This window comes from Saccostrea echinata, unplaced genomic scaffold (genome assembly GCF_033153115.1).
Source record: "Saccostrea echinata isolate AGI-Se365-2 ecotype Australia unplaced genomic scaffold, CSIRO_AGI_Sech_v1 ptg000029l, whole genome shotgun sequence".
Classification (NCBI taxonomy): domain Eukaryota; kingdom Metazoa; phylum Mollusca; class Bivalvia; order Ostreida; family Ostreidae; genus Saccostrea; species Saccostrea echinata.
Window position 1 is genome coordinate 21,813,385 of NW_026889778.1, and position 12,224 is coordinate 21,825,608.

At 33.5% G+C, this 12,224-nt stretch overlaps 1 long non-coding RNA gene across 1 annotated transcript; it reads right to left on the minus strand.

Annotated features, from left to right (window-relative positions):
- Positions 1 to 5,419: 5,419 nt before the first annotated feature.
- On the minus strand, positions 5,420 to 9,116 carry LOC133195713 (uncharacterized). The gene is made up of 3 exons (XR_009722235.1): positions 9,053 to 9,116; positions 8,808 to 8,936; positions 5,420 to 5,543 (listed from the first exon to the last, which is right to left on the minus strand). It is a non-coding gene; the product is annotated as an uncharacterized LOC133195713 (long non-coding RNA).
- Positions 9,117 to 12,224: the final 3,108 nt, after the last annotated feature.

Sequence of the window (12,224 nt, forward strand, 5' to 3'; positions counted from 1 at the left end):
GGTTGATGCAGTGTCATTTGTATGTAAGGTTTTGGCAACGCTTGTTACGAAAAAAGGTTGAAAATTGGGTATGGTGTGTGGACCAGTGTAAAACAAAGGTACTACCACTCCACCAACACCTTATTCAACAACTTCCAAAAAATATTACACAAACTCGAAGTCTTTCTTTTCTATAGTACATTGGATGATTAGTATGAAAGTAGTAAAAGTTTATACAGTGGCTGCAATGTTAATGTCATTGTTGACAAATTACTACATTTTCGTGACACTATATTTTCGCGAGATAGTCATTTCGTCTTTTAATTATTAGCTAAAGAAAATTTTCAAGAACTGTGGTTATTGCTCTATTTAATCTATAGGAATACTAATATACACGAGAATGATATTTTCACGAGCACACTACCTCGCATAATTACGCAAAAACAAAAATTCGAAAAAATGCGAATGAAAAGTCACTTAAAGTTGTATGTGGTCATGCGGTAACAACCATGCAAATTTTGTCAGTTTTTTTTCCAGGAATGTAAATTGTAAAACGAATCTTTTGTCTTTTTATAATTATTTTTATACAGAAATGAAAGAAATCCAATTATTAATAGAATATAGATATTGTTATTTATTTTTTCTATTATTTATTATGCAAGACGCAGTCTGTCGGACGATCCAAAATTGTTGTTTATTTATTTGTTTGATTGTTAGAAGTCCCTGCTTAAACCTAAAAGCTCTATTATAATTGTGGATGACACAAGATATCCCCCCTTTTTATTCTCTAAGTCATGAAATTATTAATTTTATTAAAGAGTAATTGAGAATTTAATAGATTTCTTCTGTTTGTTTTAATTTTTGTTTTTACTCCTGAAAGGAATAGCTTTACAAAAACATAGGTAATCAGAGATTACAGAGCTAACCTCCACAAATGTTGTCTATAAGTAAGGCAAAGGTCCCACAATAACTTACAATCTATTAGTGCAAATCACAACTCATCCAGAAAATGTTATTTAAATCCAACATCTGAAGCAAGGTTGAGCTTGTTTATCCATTGATACACTACCCTTACAAGTTTGGTTCAGATAGGCATTATAGTTCCTTGGTAACGGTCGTGCACCAAGAACTTTAATCTGGTCACTCATGTAGAAAAAATAGGTCAAATCCAGCATCTGAAGCAAGACTGGAATTGTGAATTCTTAGATGAATCCTTTATGCAAGTTTGATGAGGGTACAGCACATTGTTACAGTAACTTTAGAATGAACCTGCTCCAAAAACTTTAACCAGGTCACTCACCTGCAAAATGTAGATCAGATCCAGCATCGAAGCAAGTCCAGTAATGTTCATCCTTAAATGTAACATCCATGCAAGTTTGGTCAAAATAAGCCCTACAGTTATTTTAGAATAAATCTGCTCCAAAAACTTTAACCTGGTCACTCCTCCGGAAAATGTAGGTCAGATTCATCCAACCAAAGCAAGCCTAATAGTGTGCATCCTTAGATGTGTCATCTATGCAACTTTCATTAACAAAGAACAAATAATTACTTCATTGTTATTTTAAATCTTACAATGTACCCATTTAAACTCCACATCATAAAATCCAATAAAATCAAAGCTCACATTCTTTTTTACCATATGATATAATATGTCGAAATATTACAACCATAATTGGTCATAAACTTCATCTTAACATATTGAACAAATATTATTTTAAAGTTTTCATAAGTTGGATAACTGAATTACATAAATAAATATTTGCAATCAAAAATAACTATTCCATCTTAATTCGTTTTCAAAATGGACATTCCCAAATTTTTTGGCTAATTCGCATGAAAAATCACGCGCTGGAGTTTATGTAACATGTAGAATCGTGTGTATAAAGAATCATTCCTGTAACGGGCCTAATCCTGCGTTTGTTGGTCAGAATCGTTCTTGTATCATAATCGTTCATGTATGTTGTCAACAATACCGTTGCAACCACTGTATATATTTCGTAAATGTGATAATTAAACTGTCTGCTGATTTATATAGTGATGATAAGTTTTCAAATAAGAAAAAAATGAATTAAAAAAGAATGCAATTGTTTATGATGTTTTCAGGTTTGAAGATTGTAAAAATGTTCATACATAGTAAGATGCAATATTGTCTACTTGGTACTAAATTATGTGACTAGCATCATAGTACTAGCTGATGTGTTTTTCATCGTGGTACTAGATGATGCATCTGTCATCATAGCACTAGTTCATGATCCTGACATCATGGTACTAGCTGATGTGTCTGTCATCGTGGTACTAGATAATGCATCTGTCATCATAGCACTAGTTCATGTTCCTGACAACAGGGTACTAGCTGATGTGTCTGTCATCGTGGTACTAGATGATGCATCTGTCATCATAGCACTAGTTCATGCTCCTGACATCATGGTACTAGCTAATGTGTCTGTCATCATGGTGCTAATGTATGTGCCTCTCATCATGGTATCTGTTGGTTTGTCTGTCATTATAGTACCAGTTGATGCTCCTGTCATCATGGCACTAGTTGATTTCCCTGTTATAATGGCATTAGTTTATGCATCTGTCATCATGGTACTAGTTGATGTGACTTTCATCATGGTACAAGATCATGTGAAATAGCTTTATTCAAGTTAAAGCCCCTTTCATCATGGTACTAGTTGGTGACCCTTTCATGAAGGTTCTTAATGATGCATCTGTCATCATGCTACTATATTTGGTGTGCCTATAATCATGGTTCTATTTGATGTGTCTGTTACTTGGTACAATTCAATGTGTCTGTTATCACAATTCAAATTGATGTGTCTGTCATTATGATATTAGTCGATATTCGAGTCATCACCGTACTACTTTATGCCCCTATAATCATAGTACTAGTTGATGCACCTGTCTTCATGGTACTAGTTGATGTGACTGTTATCATGGTAGTAATTAATGTGCCCGTCATCATGGTACTAGTTGATGCCCCTTTCATTATGCTATTAGTTAATATGTATGTCATCATGGTATGAGTTGTTGTGACTTTCTTCATGGTACTAGATCATGTGTAATTGCATAATTCAAGTTGACGCCCCTGTCATCATGGTAATAGATGATGTCGCTGTCATCATGTTACTAGTGGATGTGATGACTTTCATCATGGTTGAAATTAATGTGCCTGTCATCATGGTACTAGTTGATGCCCCTGACATCATGCTACTAGTTGATGTGACTTTCATCATGGTACGAGTTGATTAGACATTCATCATTCTAATAGTTGATGTGACTTTCATCATGGTACTAATTGATGCCCCTGTCACCATGCTACTAGTTGATGCGACTTTCATCATGGTACCAGTAGATGTGTCTGTAATCATGATACACATTGATGTGTCTGTTATTATGTTATTGATGGTGTTCCATTCATTATGGAATTATTTGATGCTCCTGACAATATAGTACTAGATGATGTGTCTGACATCATGGTACTAGTTAGAATGACTATCATGGTATTATTTGATGCTCCTGTCATCGTGTAACTAGTTGATGCCCCTGTCTTCAATGTACTAGCTGATTTCCCCATTATTATGGTAGGAATTAATGTGACTGTTATCATGGAACTAGATGGTTTAACTATCATTATGGTTCAAGTTGTTGCACCTGTCACCATGGCACTAGTTGATATCCCTGGTATCATAATACTAGTTTATGTGTCTATCATCATGGTACTAGTTGATGTGCCTGTCATCATGGTATTAGTTAATGTGTCTATCATTATGGTACTAGTTGATGTGCCTGTCATCATGGTATTAGTTAAAGTCTCTGTCATCATGGTACTAGTTGGTGTGCCTGTCAGCATGGTTCTATTTGACAATCTGTTACATGGTACAATTCAATGTGTCTGTTATCACAATCAAAATTGATGTGTCTGTCATTATGGTTAAAGATTCCAGTCATCACTGTACTAGTTAATACCCCTGTCATCATGTAACTAGTTGATGCACATGTCATCATGGTACTAGTTGATGTGTCTGTCAAGATATATGTTGATGCCCCTGTCGTCATGTTACTAGTTGATGCCCCTGTCATCATGGTACAAGTTAATGCCACTGACATCTTGGTACTAGTTGAAGCACTTCATCATAGTATTAGTTGATGCCCCTGTCAAATCATATGTAATGGCATGGTTCAAGTAGTTGTGTCTTTTATCATGGTACAAGATGATATGTCTCTTATTATGGTACTAGTTAATGCCACTGATTTGTTGGTACTAGTTGAAGCAAGTGTCATCATGTTACCCCTGTCAAATTATGTGTAATGCCATGGTTCAAGTAGATGTGTCTGACATCATGGCACTAGTTGATATGACTATCATCATAGTTGTAGTTAATGTGCCTGTTATGGTAGAAGATGATGATACAAATTGCTATGTCTGTAATTTTGGTATTAGGTGATGTTCCCAGTCACTGTTGTACTATTTGATGCATCTGTCATCATGGTACAAGTGATGAACATGTCATCATGGTATTAGCTGATGTGTCTGTCATCATAGTACTAGTTGATGCCCCTGTCATCTTGGCACTAGATCATTTGTTATGGCATAATTCAAGTTCATGCTCTTATCATCATGGTACTAGTTGATGTGCCTGTAATCATGGTACAAGTCAATGTGTCTGTTATCATAATCCAAACTGATGTGTCTGTTATGATATGAGATGATGTTCCAGTCATTAGTGTATTAGTTGATGGCTCTGTCAAATCATGTGTAATGGCATGGTTCAAGTAGATATGACTGTAATCATGTTATTAGATGATCTGTCTGTACTGGTTGATGTAACTACCATCATAGTTCTAGTTAATGTGCCTCTCATCATGGTACTAATTGATGATACAAATTGATGTGTCTGTTATTATGGTATTAGTGATGTTCCAGTCATGATGGTACTAGTTGATGCATCTGTCTTCATGGTACTAGTTGATGTTCCTGACATCATGTTTGTTAATACTAATTGTGTCTATCCTCATGGTTCTAGCTTATGTGCTTGTCATCATGGTACTATTTTATGCCATCATTTTGCTAAATTAATGCCCATCATTTTTGTAAATGCCATTGTCACAATATCCTTATTTTATAAATTGTTTGAAAACTTTGGTGTGCTTCTGCAAATTTAAATGCCACTTCATTCTGAAACTGGGTAAAGACATCCCTTTTTTAGCTGGCTATACTGCAAAAGTTTTACATGGCTGGATTACGATTGTGTTAATGTTTTTTAAGTCGACAGCCAACAATTTACTTTGAGGAAAATCATGTAGAGTAAGTGAACTCCATTTCACTTATGCATCCTATTCCAATGTCCAAAATACATAGTAAAGGCAAAAATGTAAGCAAATTAGATACTTTCTGCTGCCTGATTATCGAGTTAGTGTCCCCATGTTTTCCTCGTATTTCTTTCTACTTTGTCGCCTAAGATTAATCACTTTAGTACGAATCTTGTGGACTTTTACTTTATCAGGATATTCCTTTAAAACATCTGGGTTTTTGGATATGAATGTGTGTATCTTCTTTGTCACTGCAAATATGAATTGAATAACAATATTTTACAAACATTTATTACAAGTCCAGCTAAATTTCATATAGGTATCTGACCCATAATAGCCTAAGACTCAATGAAATTGAATGGATAACAGACACATATGGGCTGAATACTTGGTATTTTAACATTTTTTTCATATTTTTGTATCAGATGAAAAAGTATGTCTGATTTATGACCTTGCCCTGTCCTTGAAAAGCTATTTTCCATGAATCAATTCCAAAAAATTTATGCCTGTTAAAAAAAAAAAGTAACATCATTTTTCTATTCCTAACAATCAAATAAGTCCTTCCTGGTTCCATCAAGCAATTACTGCTATTCTTGGTATTTAAAAATTTTAAGTTAATAAATTTTCATGTCAATATATTCTTCATTGATTATTTACCGATTAGGTAATTGCATTTCTGAAATTTCTCTTGATAAATCCTTTTCTACTCTAAAGTGCTTTAATTTAATATAAGAGTATTTTATGTGTGAAAGATATACAAGGTTAGAATACTTGCTCAAATATGGATTTTGATCAAATCCAGTATCCAAAGCAAGTCTGGAAATGGCATCCTTAGATGTTTAGTCCATGCAAGTTTGGTCATTGTTTGGGTTTGTAGTTACTTTACAATGAACCTGCTCCAAAAACTTTAACCTGGGTGCTCATCCAGACAATGTAGCTGGTAGGTGTGCATCCTTATTTGAATCACCTCTGTAAGTTTGATCAATGTAAGGCTCATAGTAACTTGGAAATGAGACTCCTCCAAAAAATTGAACCTGCTTCAGAAAACATTAACCTGATCATTCTTAGTATGAATATGCAGCATCTGAAACCTGGACTGATTTAACAAGAAGTATGTGACCCAATGCTCACTAGTAAAGCCCTGCTCTGATGTGTACATACACTCTGATGTGAATATACACTAGTTCAGCTATGGACAGACACAGGGATGAACATGAAGATGACATCAGATTCATACAAAAATGATTCCCACAATATTGCATGCCTCAACAAAGAGTGTGCTAAGATTTCAAGCATCTTCAACCAGTAGTTGCTGAGAAAACTGCAACGAAAATCTGTTACATATTGTACAGAGTAGTTGTTGAGAAAAATTTGACAAAAATTCAAATACATGGATAAACAGGAAGTTGACATCAGATTCAAACAAAAATAAATCCTACCATACGGCCTAAGCAAAGAGTGTGTTAAAATTTCAAGCATCTGTGATACATAGTGGTTGAGAAAACTGCGACCAAAATTTGTTATGTATGGTACGGACAGACGCAAGGATAAACAGGAAGTTGACATCGGATTCGTACAAAAATGAATCCCAACATACGGCATGCCTAAACAAAGAGTGTGCTAAAATTTCAAGCATCTGTAATGAGTAGTTGCTGAGAAAACTGCGACCAAAAGAAGAAGGTATGGTTTTAGCTTTATTAATGCCCTAAAAATTTAATGTTTTCAAAAAGTTTTGAAACTGGCTTATATATTAGTTGAGTATATGGCTGTAATAAATCAGGAAAGAATATAGCATGATGGAGTACCATTCTGGATATATGACATCATTAATTTGATGCATTTCTCTATTTTAAACAGAAAAAGCCTCAAAATGACCCATTTCAAGGGTTATTTTCCTTAAGAAAATAGTGTCCACAGCCGTTGCCCACGTTAATTTTTAGATATGTTGTGTAAAATTCTTTGAAAAATCACATATTTCAAAATCTTTGTGGGCGATGCCTGTGGACAATATTATCTGAAAGAAAATTCCATTGAAAATTTATGTCTTCTGCAACTTTTTACGAAAATACGGGAAAATGCACAAGTTTATGACGTCACAATTAGCATTTGGAAGGTCATGTGAGAAAAAAGATTTGTATGATCTTTCTGCATGGAATTTCAATAATTCAAAAAGCATGAGTTTTAATTTTTTACATCACTTTTATTTTTAAGAAAAACACAGGGCAAGATTTGTATTGAAACCGTACCTTGTTCTTTGTCATGTATCGTACGGACACACGCACAGATAAATAGGAAGTTGACATCTGATTCGTACAAAAAAAAATTCCCACCATATGGCATGCCTAAACAAAGAGTGTGCTAAAATTTCAAGCATCTGCAATGAGTAGTTGCTGAAAAAACTGCGACAAAAATTTGTTACGGATAGACACACAGACTGACAGACAGACAAGGGTAAAACAGTATACCCGCCTCTCCTCGGAGCGGGGGTATAATTATCACATGATTAAGATAAAAGAAAAACAATAAGTTTGTGAGTCAATGCTCACTAGTAATACCCACAGTTGATGTGATTATATGCTTTCATGTGAAACAGACAGATGCAGAGAAAAACAGGAAGTCAACATTGGATTCTTACAAAAATGAATCCTACTATATTACATGCAGAAACAAAATGTGTGCTAAAATTTCAAGCATCAAGCATCTGTGATGAGTAATTGCTGAGAAAACTGCAACGGAACTTTGGTACAGACAAACAAGAAGTTAACATTGGATTTGTACAAAAATAATTCCCATCATATGGCATGCCAAAAACAAGAATGCATCTTTACAGTTTAATAAAATTTTTGAAAAGTTTTAGAAATTTACTAAGTTTTCTTACTGCAAAGTTTCTGGGGACATTTCCAATAGTGTATTTTTACATTTCATACAGTTAAAATTTCCTAGTAACATTCCATTGAAAGAAATATTGAAAAAAATATCAGTGTAACTCCTCTGTTTGGGAGAGAATAAAATGTGTTTGTGGTACATATCTTTCAATTGAGTTTTATAAAAAAAAACAATAAAGTCAAAGGTCACTGGAAAGTTCAGGTTATTAAAAAAGACAATAATTGATAAATTTTCATAACATTATGTATCAGTGCATAAGCTTACTTAAAAATACTTCAATAGTTTCGTTGAAACTGAGCAAAATGAAAATTTAACAAAGATTGCAGGAAAGTTCAAGTTAAAATTTTTTGATGCAGTTGAATTGCTCTCATCAATATGTCTCAGTATATAAGTTTGATAAATAAAAAGAAGGACGGAAGACATACATGACAAATACTATGTGCCTCGGCCATATTTATGGTGGGGCATAAAAAGATTATGCTAAAATTTCAAGCATCTGCAAAGAGTAGTTGCTGAGAAAACCATGAAAAAAAAATTGTCAAAAAAAAGACACACAGACAGACAGACAGACACACATGAATAAAACAGTATACCACCCTCTCTTTTGGAAATAAAATAAAATAAAATACCTCCATGCAGTGATCCTTGGTTTCCTGACTTGGAAAATTCATTGATGTCCTCTTTGAAAAAATCTTTTATTGCTCTATCCTCTTGTGGAAGCCAGGTATGCTTTCTTCTTGCTTTTGAAACATTTTCTCCTGTAAAAAATAAACTTTTCATGCTAGGTAAAATAAATATTAAATAATATTTACATAGAAAGGCAGACATACAAATTCACACCAATCTCTATTATTTAGATTTTAGATTTAGATACCCTTCAAAGACTCTATATCTTCAGAATCTTCGCTTTCTATACTGGACTCATCAGAAGATTCATCCTCCATTTGAACAAACTCAGGATCATTGAACTTTTTGGAAATTTTCTCTCGACTAGGCCCTGGAACCTGCACAGGAACAGAAACATGACTGACTATCTGCTTGCTACTAAATACACAGATTAATGTCAATACATTGTACACAGATCTTTATTTTTTGTGGCATAGATATAAGATATAGTTATATGCATAAAAAAAGTCCAGGTTTTTCTTTGTACATTCAAATTTTGTTTACTTACAAAAATTTTTAATTTCTAAATTGTCTAAGTAACTGTGAACAGACTGGACTGATTTTAAAATGATTCCACTTGCTTCTGTTAAATTACGACTCCATCTTTACAGTGTCAAGGCTTTGACTGTGATATTGTTCCTCCATAAAAACCCTTCACAACAATTATCATCTAAAAGATGGGCTAGAAAGCTACTTTTTAATTTCTATCTGATCTTTTATTAGAAACCAATCAGAAAACAGCTTTTAAAGTGAGTAAAGTTTTGTTAAATGACTTCTACCTGAAATAGAGAGTGTCAATTTCCTGTTTTCTGATTAAATGCCTCTTATATAATACTAGAATTAATTTTTTTGAATTTCACAATCACAAAATAATAAAAGGTGCTGAGGAATATGCCACTTAAAAAGGATAGATTGTTATAGTATGCATACAATTCATTCGTGTTTAATAAACTGAACAAAATGGCAACATCAGATTTTGTACATGAAAATGATGTGAACCAGGCCTATTTTGATCATCATTTGTGGTCCTATTCAACACTCAAGTGTCATGATATGAACAAAATATACACTACAAGAGGATATGCTTTCATATGAATATGACTAATAAGGACTTTGCAGAAATACACAAACAGAAGAATCATGCTTACTTAAAATGTTTTAATGGGTTTATTTTTATTAATCATAAATTTATGAAAATTAATTAATCATATCATGAAATCATATTTCATTCCAATCTATTTTTATCAACAAGGTAGTTTTTATTCCACTGATTTTCAAAGAATTTTTTTATGGTAAAACAACAGCATCCATTCCTGTCATTAGCTTATTAGAATTTAAATGAATACAGTTGGTCAATTAAAAGTATAAAACATAGGTAATCAGAGATTACAGAGCTCGCCTCAATGAGTGTTGTCTTTAAGAAAGGGAAAGTCTCACATTAAACTAATTATCCCAAGATGCAACATTTATGCAATTTTGATCTGATAGGGCTTGAAGTTGCTTGGGGAATGGACTTATCTAAAAAAAATAAATCAGTCATTCATCCAGATGATATAATTCAAATCCAGCATCTGAAGCAAGTTTGAGAATGTTCATCCCTTGATGCATCATTCATGCAAGTTTGGATCAGGCATCATAATTACTTAGTCATGGACCAAAAACTTTAACCTGGTCAATCATCTGGAAAATCATAATTTGAACAAATTACATTCTACATTATTTTTAGAAGCTCTCACATAAGTTTCATATTCATGCTATTCATACTCATACTGAGTAGGGAAGATTTTTGAATGATCCTCCCCCATTTTTACTTTTTTTTTTTAAAATTATCTCCCCTCATAAGGTGTGACCAAGACCCCTCATTTTACATGTTTTAACAAATATAATTCTTCTTCACTTTTGTGCCAACTTTGGTTAAAATTGGCCTATCTGTCCTGTAGAAAATGAAATTGTAAAATATTTACAACAACCATAATGACAGACAAAGAACAAATTTTGATCAAAAAAGTTCATAAGATCCTTGGCTCAGGTGAGCTTAAAAGGAGCTTAAAAGGATTTAAAAACCTTTATAATTATAAATTATCCTTTTCTCATAAAAAGACATACCTTGTTTAGTAAAGTATGGTCAATAGGTAATTTCCTCTTGGATTCTGTAAACAAAATTACACCATTAAAATGATTGTTGGACAATTAAATAGCAAATTATGTTACAAAATGATCATGGGCCTGAACAATCATCTGAGTAATTCTAAGCTCCCTTTTGAAATTCCTAAAATTCTCCACAAGAATAAACTAATTGTTTACAGTACATTTTTCCAATTACTTAAATGCAGAAGTTAATGTTTGTTTATTTGATAAATCCCTTCAAAAATTTTCTCTCTCATAGAGAGAAATTAATAGATTGATTGATTGATTGATTGTTGTTTTACGTCCCATTCGAGAATTTTTCAATCATATAGAGACATCACCATATCCCGTTGAAGGGCTTCAAATTTTGACCTTTACTCGGCATTTCACTTCACAGTGCTGAATAGACTTAGGTCAGTTGCGGTCGAGATTCGAACACAGAGCAAGCGGGACATTTAGAGCTATACTCTGCATTTATGACATCTGAACATTGAGAAATCTTTTTTGTGCCAGCTTTAACTGCGACAAGGGACTTTGGTTTTTTTCTGTCTCATATGAAGGACCAATCTCCCCCTCCACAGTGTAAGGATCAACTTCTTACTCCATGACTATAGAGCAAACACTTTAACTACTGCACCATGTGAGTGATCCTCAAAAGACAAGTAGTTCAATGTTCTTAGTAACACAATTATTGATTTTGTGTTAACTTAAGTCTCTTCTAGTTTGTATTATTAACAAAGGAAGATAGAAGTATCATTTGCACTTAACACAATCATCCAGCAATAAATAAAATAATGGTCCTTGGTTTAGTCTCTTTGTGGCTAGATTTATTGCAAACAAATCTAAACTGTTGGAGTAACCTTTCGAAAGAAGAGAGTGACAAAAAAGTGGTGGCGTAAATTGAAGGTTTTTACAACGCTTGGATCAGTAGCTTTCTGCTTTGTCTGTCCAAATTTTCTCAAACAGAGAGTTAAAGTTCTGCAGCTACCGGGGGGCATGATATGAACAATCTTGAATCTACACTACCTGAGGATGCATTCATATCAATATGACTAATCATGGCTTTGCTGTTCTTTAGATTTTCAAAGTTTTTTCCTAAATTTTCCTACGTAAAAATTTGATCCAACACTGTGGCTCCACCCTACCCCTGGGGGTCATCATTTGAACAAACTTGAATCTCCTCTATGTAACAAAGGTTTCCTTTAATTTTCAACTTTTTATTTGCCCAGTGGTTCTTGAGAAGAAAATTTTTA